Source organism: Chiloscyllium plagiosum, chromosome 13 (genome assembly GCF_004010195.1).
Source record: "Chiloscyllium plagiosum isolate BGI_BamShark_2017 chromosome 13, ASM401019v2, whole genome shotgun sequence".
NCBI lineage: Eukaryota > Metazoa > Chordata > Chondrichthyes > Orectolobiformes > Hemiscylliidae > Chiloscyllium > Chiloscyllium plagiosum.
Window position 1 is genome coordinate 41462588 of NC_057722.1, and position 14247 is coordinate 41476834.

Sequence of the window (14247 nt, forward strand, 5' to 3'; positions counted from 1 at the left end):
GGGGGGTGTGGCCAGTGTAGTTGCGGAAGATGGACTGTTCCACCTATCCTACGAAGAGGCAGGCATAGCTGGGGCCTATGTGGGTGCCCATGGCTACTCCTTTCGTTTGGAGGAAGTGGGAGGATTGGAAAGATAAGTTGTTCAGGGTGAGGACCAGTTCAGTCAGTCGAAGGAGGGTTACGAAGAGGCAGGCATAGCTGGGGCCTATGTGGGTGCCCATGGCTACTCCTTTCGTTTGGAGGAAGTGGGAGGATTGGAAGGAGAAGTTGTTCAGGGTGAGGACCAGTTCAGTCAGTCGAAGGAGGGTTACGAAGAGGCAGGCATAGCTGGGGCCCATGTGGGTGCCCATGGCTACTCCTTTCGTTTTGGAGGAAGTGGGAGGATTGGAAAGAGAAGTTGTTCAGGGTGAGGACCAGTTCAGTCAGTTGAAGGAGGGTGTCAGTGGAAGGGTACTGGTTGGTACGGCGTGAAAGGAAGAAGCGGATGGCTTTGAGTCCTTCGTGATGGGGGATGGAGGTGTACAGGGACTGGCTGTCCATGGTGAAAATAAGGCGTTGGGGACCGGGGAAGCGAAAATCATGGAGGAGGTGGAGGGCGTGGGTGGTGTCCCGAACGTAGGTGGGGAGTTCTTGGACTAAGGGGGACAGGACCGTGTCGAGGTATGCAGAGATGAGTTCGGTGGGGCAGGAGCAGGCTGAGACAATGGGTCGGCCGGGGCAGTCAGGTTTGTGGATTTTGGGCAGGAGGTAGAAACGGGCGGTGCGGGGTAGTGGGACTATGAGGTTGGAGGCAGTGGATGGGAGATCCCCTGAGGTGATGAAGTTCTGGATGGTCTGGGAGATGATGGTTTGGTGGTAGGAGGTGGGGTCATGGTCAAGGGGGCAGTAGGAGGAGGTGTCCCTGTGCTGGCGTTTAGCCTCAGCGGTGTAAAGGTCGGTGCGCCAAACTACTACCGCGCCTCCCTTGTCTGCTGGTTTGATAGTGAGGTTCAGGTTGGAACGGAAGGAGTGGAGGGCTGCACGTTCCGAGAGTGAGAGGTTGGAGTGGGTGAGAGGGGTGGAGAAGTTGAGGTGACTAATGCCGCCGCGGCAGTTGGCTATGAAGAAACCAAATGAACCAAATGGAAGGAACCAAATGAAGTATTAGTGAGCTGATTATGACTGAAGACATGTTTATTGATAAGATTAGCAATGATCCTTTCCATCACTTTATTGATGATCGAGAATAGTTTAGTGGGATTGTAATTGGCCAGGCTATTTGGTCCTGCTTTTAGTGCATAGGACAATGCCTGAACAAATTTCCCATATTGGTGGGTAAAGACCAGAGTATTGGAATAGCTTGGCTAGGATGTGACAACTTCTGGAACTTCAGTGCTATTACCTGAGTATTGTCAGAGATCTTAGCCCTTGCAGTATCCAGTTAATTCAGCATTTTCCTGAAACATTAACTCTGTTTCTCTATCCAAAAACAGTGCCTAACCTGCTGAGTACTTTCAGTATTTTCTGTTCTAATTTCTGTTCAATTGGACATTGAATTCTCTTCATGAACTTAGCATTAAGAAATATTTGAAGGTGGCTGAAAGATCCAAGTCCGTCATCTTACTGTGTGTTGTTAGAGAGACAATTAATTCAAGAAACAATTAACTTTAAAATCACATAGTGTAAATAGACATAAATCAATATGTTTGGTGTTTAGATATTACTGGCAAGTGAAATCCATTGCACACTCTCTGCCGTAAGTCCCATTAGACCATGAATCACAGCAAAACGTAAATAATTAGTGAGGTTAGCAGTCAGAAAGTAATAATTGTAAATATAGTAAATATACATTTCTGATTATAGCATCTTATCTTTTGGCTTTCTTTTTGTGAGTTCTGCTACAATATAACATTATAGTTTACCTTGAAACACTGTAAGAATATCTTCCACATTCAAATGCTTTAAAATTAAATACTAAAAACAGTTATGTTTTATAATAGGTATAGATAAGTGTTTCCAATGGCTTAATGAAAACTTATTTCAAAATCTAAACGTGCAAAAATAATCCTTGTTAAATCTAAATTAAAAACTCACCCACTAGCAAAGTGCAATGAGTGAGATTTAAATATGAATCATTTCATTTCTCTCAGTAAATTGGAAAATTTAAAGATTTCTGGTTTTTATTGTCTCCTTGGTGTGCCTTACTCTGATAAGATCAATGGTTTGAAGAGTTCAATGTTAAACATACAGTATGAATTCAATGGTGCTAACACAGAAATATAAATGTGATTATCTTGGAATGGAAATGAACCTTTTTGAAATGGAAAGTCTAATAGTTGTAATTATATTTCTGCATGTTGATATTGCTCATACTTAAATTTAAATTAACTTGCAGTTAAGAAGGTATTTTTAAAAGAACAAAGGCTATAAGCACACATAGAGTACTGGCATTTCCTATTCATACAGAAATGACATCTTGAATATTGGTGAAATCATACCTGAGCTGTTTCATGCGGTTTCGTGAAATGACTTTCATGTTTGTAGCAAAAAAAACCAATAATGTACAAAAATGTATTCCAAATCTTCAAAAGGTTTGATAGATTGGGAGACTAGATGTCAGAAAGTTACCTCTAGAGCTATTGTTTAAATTCAGTTCACATGTCAGTTCAATCTGCAAAAGAGGAATGCCAGGGAACAAGGATTGAGGAGTAATGAGACCAATTCTACAGTTCTCAATGGTGCTGTGAAACAAAAAGTTGACTACTAACAACTGTATTTAGAAGCTGAAGTTGTTGTGAGGGAATGAGCACACAGTTGGAATCCACTTGTTAAGTTTGACTGACATCTGATGTATTGACTTGAGTTTCTTCTTTCACTACTAATTCATAAAAAGATCCATCTTTCATTTCATCTCGCACCCCATGTGGATACAGATTATAGACCTAAAATATACTTATTACTAAAATCTATAAACAGAAACATTACAAAAAATTTAACTTGAGTAATATAGAATTTACAAGAAAATTCAGCATGTCTAAACGAAGCATGTTCCACTCTTAATGATTGTAAATATCTCAATATTTATAAATTTCATTCCATGTCAGATATATGGCCTGATTAAACATTTCAAATTGGAAATTACATGAAGTGCTACAGATGCATTGTTTTCTCTCTATGTTCCACTTTGATGTGCTTCAATACATTTTCAACATGCTTGATTTACAATATTTATATTTTTGTTTAGTACAAAGTACAAAGTATTCTCTAGTTTCTATTCCCTCTGCCTATGTTGGCTGAAAAGTGCAAAGCAGTGCACGTTCCCTATTATGCCTCTGCAATGGCTATTCTTGGTTAGTAAGGAGGTCAAAGATTTTGGAGAGAAGGCAGGAGAATGGGGCTGAGACACATTTAACCCATGATGAAATGATAGAGCAAATTCAATGAGCTGAATGGCCTAATTCTGTTCCTATATCTTTAGCTGTCCCTAACATAACCTTCAAGCTGGACATGAGGACAATTGAAACTTTCCTTGACAGATGTTGCTTTGGTTTCAGACTTTCATCTGTTTCAAGATGTTATTCACCAGGAAGAAATCAATGTGGAAAAACATCTTTGTATGTTTTGGTTCTATTGAGCAATCACTTGATGCCCTATGACATGCTACAAATTTCTTCCAGTACATTTCGCTCTGCTGTCCAGTCTTCAGACTTGTCTTCGCTGATATGTGTGGATTTTGTTCAGTGACTACTATCTGGAACTGCAGATCTTTATTCTTCCCATTACTTCAGGCTCTCAGCTCATTTATCCTTTGTTCTGTGATGAGCATTGTTCTGTAATATTGCATCAATTCTACCTTTGGTGGCTTTATTTCTGAGTCATCGCCTTTGTAAAGCTCATAATGTATGTAGCACCAATGTTTATTTAATATTGCTCATTCATTGAATGCTCACCTTCTGCAGATATCATTCTAACAATTTATAATTTTTGCATAGAATCTTTCTTATGGCCCTTCTGGAATTATTTTTTTTCTTTTCTCTATTGTAATGTTGTTGCTCAGCCTAGACTATCGTTCAGCAAAATACAAACTCTCAATTGTTTCATAATTTCTCTGTATAGTTGGTTGTGCTCTAATGCGCATTTCTTCAATGCAAATTGATATACCGTGATTGAATAACGTAGACCATTATTTGTAGAATGTGAACTTTCCATATTGTATTGGCTATAACGTGATTCCAGTCTCATTCGTTGAAATGATGCTGCTATTACACAATTTTCTTATAATGCGGGTTCACACAGGAACATAATTATCACGTTATAACAGAACAGACTGTACCTGATGATTGGCAACATCAGAACTTCTGCGCACATTAATAGCTTTCTTGAGAGTATGTTTTGTCCCCCTCAGCAGATGTGGCCTCATGGCAGGATCTCCAAGTTCTCAGATGATGCTATCTCTGATGAGATAATCTTTAAAGTTCCCAAGTTCCTAATGTTCAGCAGTTTCAATGCAGTCAGATTCTGATCAACATTATTATTGTCTTCCTGAGGTCTGATGTTGACCACATAATATTCACAATAACATCAGATTAGATTAGATTAGATTAGATTAGATTACAGTGTGGAAACAGGCCCTTCGGCCCAACAAGTCCACACCGACCCACCGAAGCGAAACCCACCCATACCCCTACATTTACCCCTTACCTAACACTACGGGCAATTTAGTATGGCCAATTCACCTGACCCTGCACATCTTTGTGATGTGGGAGGAAACCGGAGCACCCGGAGGAAACCCACGCAGACACGGGGAGAACGTGCAAACTCCACACAGTCAGTCGCCTGAGTCGGGAATTGAACCCGGGTCTCTGGCGCTGTGAGGCAGCAGTGCTAACCACTGTGCCACCGTGCCGCCCACATCAGTAGAACAGCACAGATTTTTCACTTCATGAATGAACATGTGTTTTTCATACTTATTTCAGTCAATTATAGCTATATAGCATGGCATTTTTTTTATTTCAATAAGCATGTTTGTTGTAATGTCACAGGATATTATTTGCCTACCTCCCATTCACGGTCACTACAATAACGTAGAACATTGTCAATTCCAACAGTGGTCCAGTCACCATTCCATCTTGCACTCTTTATACACTTGATGCCATTCAGGCACGGTGACTCAGTGGTTAGCACTGCTGCCTCACAGAGCCAGGGAGCCAGGTTCAATTCCAGCCTCGAGCGACTGTCTGTGTGGAGTTTGCACATTCTCCCCGTGTCTGCGTGGGTTTCCTCCCACAGTCCAAAGATGTGCAGGTTAGGTGAATTGGTTATGCTAAATTGCCCATAGAGTTAGGTGCATTAGCTAGGGGGAATGGGTCTGGGTGGGTTACTCTTCAGAAAGTCGGTGTGGACTAGTTGGGCTGAAGGGCCTGTGTCCACACTGTAGGGAATCTAACCTAATCTAAAAAAAACTCTGCTGATTGTGTTTGAACTTGCTATGTCACATTCACGCATTATTCCTGCATTTGTTGAGCTATAATAATTCTTAATCTGGCAACATGTCAGTTTTAAAATTGACACCCTTATTTTCAAATCTGTTATGTCTTCATCTCTTTCTACTTCTATAACATTTGGCCTTACAATCTTCAGCCCTTCAGTTCCGCCTTTTGCACAATGTTGATTTTTAATTGTTCCACCAATAGTGGCAATATCTTCAGCTAGACACTAGACTCTAGAATTTCCTACCTAAACCTCTTCACCTCATTACCTTTTAAGCCTCCTCTTAGGTTTTAATGGAATGACCAAGGGGCAGCACGGTGGCTCAGTGGTTAGCCCTGCAACCTCACAGCGCCAGGGACCTGGGTTCAATTCCAGCCATGGACGACTGTCTATATGGAGTTTGCACATTCTCCCCATGGCTGCGTGGGTTTCGTCCAGGTGCTCCGGTCTCCTCCCAGAATCCAAAGATGTACAAGTTAGGTAGATTGGCCACGCTAGATTGTTCATAGTGTTCAGGGATGTGTAGGTTATGTGCATTAGTCAGGGATAAGGTGTAGAGTAGTTGAGTAGAGTTGGGTTACTCTTCAGAGGGCCTTTTTCACACTGTAGTGATTCTGTGGTAGCTTTTTGTCACATGCTCTGATATCTCCTTCAATAGTGTGGTGTCAAACTTAGTTTGATAACACTCCTATAAAGTATCCTTACTCATTTTTCCACACAAGAATACAAATTGTTGCTGAAATAAGCCATAAAACAAGCTGCAATTGTAGAGAGGGCCTTCAGTCTGAGGCTTAGAAAGACTGACCATTTGGGAAAAGTGTTCTATAACATCTGTAGTGTGTGGGAGATCTCAGATAGTCCTAACAGTCTGGGTTTTGGTGATAGAGTGTCAGCTGGAGACCTAGATGTGCATCCACGAGATTGAGAGTTACATTCATAATACTTTCTTTAGACATGGTCACCCACAGCTTCACAAATGCTGCACCTCACATTTATCTGAATTAAACTCCATTTGCCACTCATAACTCTATTGGCCCACTTAATGGTAAAGTCCTAGGGAGTGTTGTTGAACAAAGAGATCTTGGAGTGCAGGTTCATAGCTCTTTGAAATCAGAGTTGCAGGTAGATAAATTAAACTCCATCTGCCACTCCTCAGCCCATAAGCCCATCTGATCAAGATCCCATTGTAATCTGAGGTAACCTTGTTTGCAGCCCACTACACCTCCAATTTTGGTGTCATCTGCAACCTTACTAATTATACCTCTTATGCTCATATCCAAATCATTTATATAAATGACAAAACATAGTGGACCCAGCACCGATCCTTGTGACACTCCACTGGTCACAGGCCTCCAGTCTGAAAAACAACCTCCTACCACCACCCTCTGTTTTCTACCTTCAAGCCAGTTCTGTATTGAAATGGCTCATTCTCCCTGTATTCAATGAGACCTACCCTTGCTAAGCAGTCTTCCATGGGGAACCTTATCGAATGCCTTACTGAAGTCCATATAGATCACGTTTACAACTTTACCCTCATCAATCCTCTTTGTCACTTCTTCAAAAATCTCAATCAAGATTGTGAGACATGATTTCCCACGCACAAAGCCATGTTGACTATCCCTAATCAGTCCTTGCCTTTCCAAATACATGTACATCCTGTTCCTCAGGATTCCCTCCAACAACTTGCCCACCACTGACATCAGGCTCACTGGTCTATAGTTCCTGACTTGTCCTTACCACCCTTCTTAAACAGTTGCACCATGTTAGCCAACCTCCAGTCTTCCGGCACCTCACCCATAGCTATCGATGATACAAATAACTCAGCAAGAGGCCCAGCAATCAATTTCCCAGCTTCCCATAGAGTTCTAGGGTACATCTGATCAGGTCCTGGGGATTTATCCACTTTTATGTGTTTCAAGACATCCAGCACTTCCTCCTCTGTAATATGTACATTTTTCAAATGTCACAATTTATTTCCCTACATTCTAAATCTTCCATGTCCTTTTCCACAGTAAATACTGATGCAAAATACATGTTTAGTATCTTCCCCAATCTTCTGTGGCTCCACACAAAGGCCACCTTACTGATCTTTGAGGGACCCTATTTTCTCCCTAGTTACCCTTTTGTCCTTAATGTATTTGTAAAAACCCTTTGGATTCTCCTTAATTCTATTTGCCAAAGTTATCTCATGTCCCCTTTTTGCCCTCTTGATTTTCCTCTTAAGTATACTCCTACTGCCTTTATACTCTTCTGAGGATTCACACGATCTATCCTGTCCATACCTGACATATGTTTCCTTATTTTTCTTAACCAAACCCTCATTTGGTTTAGTCATCCAGCATTCTCTATACCTACCAGCCTTTCCTTTCACCCTAACAGGAATATACTTTCTCTGGATTCTCGTTTTCTCATTTTTGGAGGCTTCCCATTTTCCAGCCGTCCCTTTACCTGCGAATATCTGTCCCCAATCAGCTTTCGAAAGTTCTTGCCTAATACCGTCAAAATTGGCCTTTCTCCAATTTAGAACTTCAACTTTTAGATCTGGTCTATCCTTTTCCATCACTATTTTAAATCTAATAGAATTATGGTCACTGGCCCCAAAGTGCTCTCCCACTGACACCTCAGTCACCTGTCCTGCCTTATTTCCCAAGAGTAGGTCAACTTTTGCACCTTCTCTAGGACGTACATCCACATACTGAATCAAATATTTTTCTTGTACACACTTAACAAATTCCTCTCTATCTAAACCCTTAACACTATTGCAGTCCCAGTCTATGTTTGGAAAGTTAAAATCCCTACCATAACCAGCCCATTGTTCTTACAGATAACTGAGATCTCCTGACAAATTTGTTTCTCAATTTTGTTCTGACTATAATACAATCCCAACAAGGTGACCATCCCTTTCTTATTTCTCAGTTCTACAGTGAATAGTTACAACGTAAGTACAGAATTCAGGGAAAGGGACTGTGATACATTTGAATGAACTAACATTGAGAGAGAGGAGTATCAGCAGTTTGAGCAGGCTTGAAGTTGGATAAATCTGTAGGCCCCAATGAGATGTATCCCAGGTTGCTGTGGGAGGCATGGAAGGAGATTGCACATGCTCTGACATTCATTTTCAAATCTTCTCTTGCCAGTGGATTAAATGACAGCTTATATGGAACTAATATTCAAGAAAGGTGGTTAGGAATCAGGAAACTACAAGGCAGTGAGTCTAACATTTGTAGGAAGGAAACCAATGGAAAAAAAGTTCTGAGGGACCAAATTAATCTCCACTTGGAGAGGCAAGGATTAATCAAGGATAGTCAACATGCCGTTTTAAAGGGGCAATCATGTCTAACAAATTTGATTGAATTTGAGGTGACAAAGTGTGCTGTAGAAGTGATGACACTTAAGTTGGTGGAGTAGTAGACAGTTTGGAAGATTGTTACAGGTTGCAGGGGGACTTTGATAAACTGCAGAATTGGGCTGAGAGGTGGCAAATGGAGTTCAATGCAGCTAAATGTGAGGTGATGCACTTTGGGAAGAATAACAGGAAGGCAGAGTACTGGGTGAATGGAAAGATTCTTGGTAGTGTGGATGTGCAGAGGGATCTTGGAGTCCATGCACATAGATCCCTGAAAGTTGCTATCCAGGTGAATTGTGCTGTTAAGAAGGCATACAGTGTGTTAGGTTTCATTGGTAGAGGGATTGAGTTCTGGAGCCCCAATACAATCCTTCAACTATACAAAACACTAGTGCGGCCACACTTGGAATATTGTGTACAGTTCTGGCCGCCATATTTCGGGAAGGATTTGGAAGCATTGGAAAAGGTGCAGAGGAGATTTACCAGGATGTTGCCTGGTCTGGAGGGAAGGTCTTATGAGGAAAGGCTGAGAGACTCGGGTCTGTCCTTATTGGAAAGAAGAAGCCTAAAAGGGGATTTGATAGAGACATACAAGATGATCAGAGGATTAGATAGGGTAGACAGTGAAAGTCCTAGGATGATGACGTCAGCTTGTACAAGGGGGCATAATTACAAATTAAAGGGTGATAGATTTAAGACAGATGTCAGAGGCAGGTTCTTTACTCAGAGAGTGGTAAGGATGTGGAATGCCCGACCTGCCAATATGGTCAACTCAGCCACATTATGGAGATTTAAACAATCCTAGGATAAACACATGGATGATGATGGGATAGTGTAATGGGACGAGCTGAGAATAGTTCACAGGTCAATGCAACATCGAGGGCCGAAGGGCCTGTTCTGCACTGTTTAGTTCTATGTTCGATATTCTATGAGTAAAGAGCCCATGGGATCCAGGGCAATTTGGCAAATTGGTTTCAAAATTTGTTTAATGGCAGGAAGCAAAGGGTGATCAGTTTTTTTTTGTGACAAGAGGCTGTGTCCAGTGGTATGCCTTACTATTTGTGCTATATGCTGGATATGAGCGTTGAAAGTTGGATCACTCAATTTGTAGATGACATATTTAAAAAATCACACAACACCAGGTTATAGTCTAACAGGTTTAATTGGAAGCACACTAGCTTTCGGAGCGTCGCTCCTTCATTAGGCAACGCTCTAAAAGCTATTGTGCTTCCAATTAAACCTGTTGGACTATAACCTGGTGTTGTGCGATTTTTAACTTTATTCACCCCAGTCCAACACCAGCATCTCCAAATCATGTAGATGATATGGTGTTGTAATAGCAATGAGGAAAGGTTTAGACAATAGGATGATATAGATGAGCTGGTCAGATAGGCTGAACAATGGCAAGTGAAATCTAACCCTGAAGTGTGTGAGGTGATGCATTTTGGGAGGAATGACAAGGCAAGGCATGTTCAATGGTAGGACTCTAGGAAATACAGAGAATCAGCGGAACCATGCTGTGCATGTCTACAGGCAGCAGGACGTAGTTAATAATGCAAATGGAATACTTGCCTTTATTCATCAAAGTATTTAATAGAAAAGCAAAGAGGCTATAATGGAATTGTATATCACATTGCTTAGTACTCAGCTGAGTACTATGTGCAGTTCTGGTCACTACATAAGGGGTTATGATGCAATGGAATTGGTGCAGAGGAGATTCACCTGGGTTGAGTGATTTAGCTATGAAGAAAGACTAGATTGGCTGAGGTTATTTTGTTCAGAGCAAAGAAGTCTGGAATGGGATGGAGGTGAGGGGTTCTGACTGAGGTGTACCAAAGTCTGAGGGGAATAGACAGGACAGATAGGAAGAAACTTTTCACCTTAGTAGGGGGGGTCAATAATAGGGGGCGTGTTCGAAGGTAAAGCGCAGAAGTATTATAGTGGACCTGAAGGGAAATGTTTTTACTCAGAGGGAGGCAGGCACCCTCAAGACATTTAAGTACTATTTAGGTGAATGCCTGAAATGCCATAGCTGACAAGGCATATTGCTGGAAAATGGGATTAGAACTGACAGAAACTTGAAGACTGGCATGGACATGATGGGCCAAAAGGCCACATTCCGTGCTTTTAAAAACCGTATGACTCTCTAACGTTCTGCAGCAACTACCGTTTTAAATCCATCATTTTCAGCCATTCAGTCACAATATAAATAGACCAACATAGCTTCATCACTCACAGCTGCAGTCTGCTTTATTTTGTGCTGAAATGCTCCCAATCAAAGTAATTCTTCCTCCACTGAGCAAGTTTTCAATCTGGTAGGCATTTCTTTCTGAAGAGAAGTGAAAGGCAGGTCACATGTCCTATTGAGAAGTACTAAAACACCCTCTGTGCTCATTAAAGGTAAATCAAAACTGAATGGTACAAACCAAAGCCCCAGTGGTGCTCTGACAAGGAAGATGTTGATAACTCTCTTGTGACTTCATCATTCATGAACTATCAGGTTTTCCAGACTTGTTGATAAATTCTTTGTGTTACTGTACCCACTTTTCTGTACATACATAAATCAAACTGAACATGTTGTCAATTACACACAGACAAGGAGAGATTCATTATCCTAGTCCCTATTTTGAGGGTTTTCTACTCTAAAAAGCATCTGTTCTTCCCAGCTGAGAATTACATTGCTTGTTCTCATACATTCCATTGACATGAGCGGACAGACTATTTGCAAATTCTATGCTTTTTCTATGTGATTGTGAACAATATCACAAACAATTCACTAAAAGGTGTCTAGAAACAAAATTCTTAAATGGATTTGAAACAGTGAAGGATAAACTCTGCATTAATGAAAAAGAGAGAAAATTGCAATTCATTCCCTGTCAGAATAAATGGCACATTTATGGAACACCAACTGAGCAATATATGACATTCAGGAATTATTGATTTGAGTTGTCATTAACCTAAGATGAGACATTTAATTCACTGAGTTCAAGATTGTTTGCATTGATATTTTTCAAAATAAATATGTCAGCGAATAAATAAAATCTTTCCTCTAACGGAAAAAAAGGCATTAACCAATATGTAAACAAGCTTAGTCACATGATGTATCCATCAAATCTGTTGGATATATTCAAAGAGTTTCCGAAAGTACTTTAGCCACAGTAGCTTTGTTTGTGGTTGACATTTAATTGCATACATGATTCAAAATCTAAACTGATTTGTCGCTTCTCAGAGTAACTGCAAATATGTTTGATGGATTGTCATCTTTAAGTGTAACTTTGATTTTGCAAGCCAGACTGTGTTATAATAAGATTTCTAAAAAGCTGTTTGGATGGATTTGAATAGTAGTTTCATCGTGTGGATAAATAATGTTACCAGGGCCTGAAAATGATGCTGAAACTGCTTTTATATTAAGTAACATAGTGTTGTTACTGATTGCTAAAATGAGTTTTGCCTGTTTATTGACAACTTCAAAGCATATTTTCTGGAATTGCTCAGACTAATGATTTGAATAATGATTTACTGGGGGCTATATTTTAATTCTCGAGACCAGATTTCAATGAACAAGCAGCAGTGTCAATTAGAGATTCACCTGCTGCTTCAGTAAAGAGACAGTTGGGGGGCCTGAATAAATCCTCCCAGCCAATTGGTCAGCAGGGTAAGGTAGAGGTCGTTTGCTTTCAACAGGGAAGTAATAGGTTCTGCTACCAGGGCTATCCCATAATTGTTTCATAATGGGAATGGGCGAGGTATATCTGCAGCTGGGGAGGTCTATGCCTCTTGCTTCTCTTTATTCCTCTCCTTTCTCTTTAGAGACAATCAAAGCAGCTTCATTTTTTTGGGCCTCTGTTCGGCTCTATTAAAATGTTAGGAAGCTCGTTCTGTTTTGCCATTCACTTCACTGTATCATGTTTACAGTTGTTCCAGTGATATCATTGGAATGTGACAGAAATAGATGACAAATGGACTTCACCATCAATAGATCTGTCATTTGAACAGTTTAAAATTGCAAACGATCAGTTCTCAGTGATCCAAAAATGTACAAGTACCACGGGCGATTTTAATTGCTCAATCGGCCAGTCTTCACTGGTGAGCCGTGTTTAAAATGTCTGGCACAGGTCTTCGTGTTGGCCGATATTAGTGATGCTGGCAAATCTATTTTGAATTAGCCTGCAGGTGGTAAAGATCCACACATTTAATATTTGATGCATTCAGGTGGAGGTGGTGTTGCAGTAATATTGTTGCTGGACTAGTAATCCAGAGACCTGAGTCTGAATATATGGGTTTGAATCTTACCAAGCATGTGGATAAGTTTGAATCTAATTAATAGATGTTAGAATCAATAAGTTATACTTAACATAAAATAAAAGCTGCTCAGTGGGAGAAAGTATTGCTTAGACTATTTTGAAGTGAAATTTGCATTTGGACTGTACTCTCAAAGTTATTACATGCCTCCTCATTTGCTTGTGGCAATTCCAATGCCCTTCTCATTACAAGTAATTATTTTCAGCAACCAAACTGAACAATGAGCATCTACGATCACCTGTTTAAGCATGAAGTAGTGCTTCATTGTATTTAATGCTGGAAGTTCCAAGAGTGAACAATATCAGTGAGTGGTAGTCACTTGTTAATAAGAGATGTGGTTGTCCCTCTGGGCACTTGCACCAACAGTTTAGTAGCACATTTGTGATAATCAGCTGGATGACAGCATTGCAGTACAGACAGGAGGCTATGATTGATGTTAATGTCTCATCTGGGATCAGCTGTACTTGGATTCAAGTGAAATAAAGCCATTAGCATTGATGTAAGAGGGCAAAATCTTTTGTTTGTGTTATCTAATATTATGTTATCTATTGTAATGAGAAACCTACCACATCAGAAAATATTGAGGAACATCCCAGGATATAAACATCTTTTGTTATAAGACAAGGCGCTGGTCATTCTGGTGAATGGTGTGGAAATTTTATATTTAAATTGATGTTTAATCTGTACTCCTTTCCAATAGTGAAACCACATGGATTTTTAATGTACAATCTTTTGTGTGTCTCTGATCTTTTAAGGGGAGATGGAGATACACTTATTAGGATCAGGCCAGATATGGAAGTTTAATTTAAAAAATGAAATAGAATAATAGAGCAAATCTCACTTACTCTGCACCATGTCTTGAAAACATGAAAATAATTAGTAGATCCAGTCTCTTTTGTTTGTTGACAATTGGAAGGTTTTTGGAAAGATCTTACATAAGAGCTAAGTAAACACAATTAGAACATATGGGATTTGGACTAATATTCTAGCATAGATTCAAAGTTGGCTAACAGACAAAACGCAGAGTAGGAACAAATGGGTCATTCTCAGGATGGAAGGATGTTACTAATGGGGTACTGTAAGAATTAGTACTAAGCCATAGTTGTTCACAATCTACATGTTTTAGTTGTG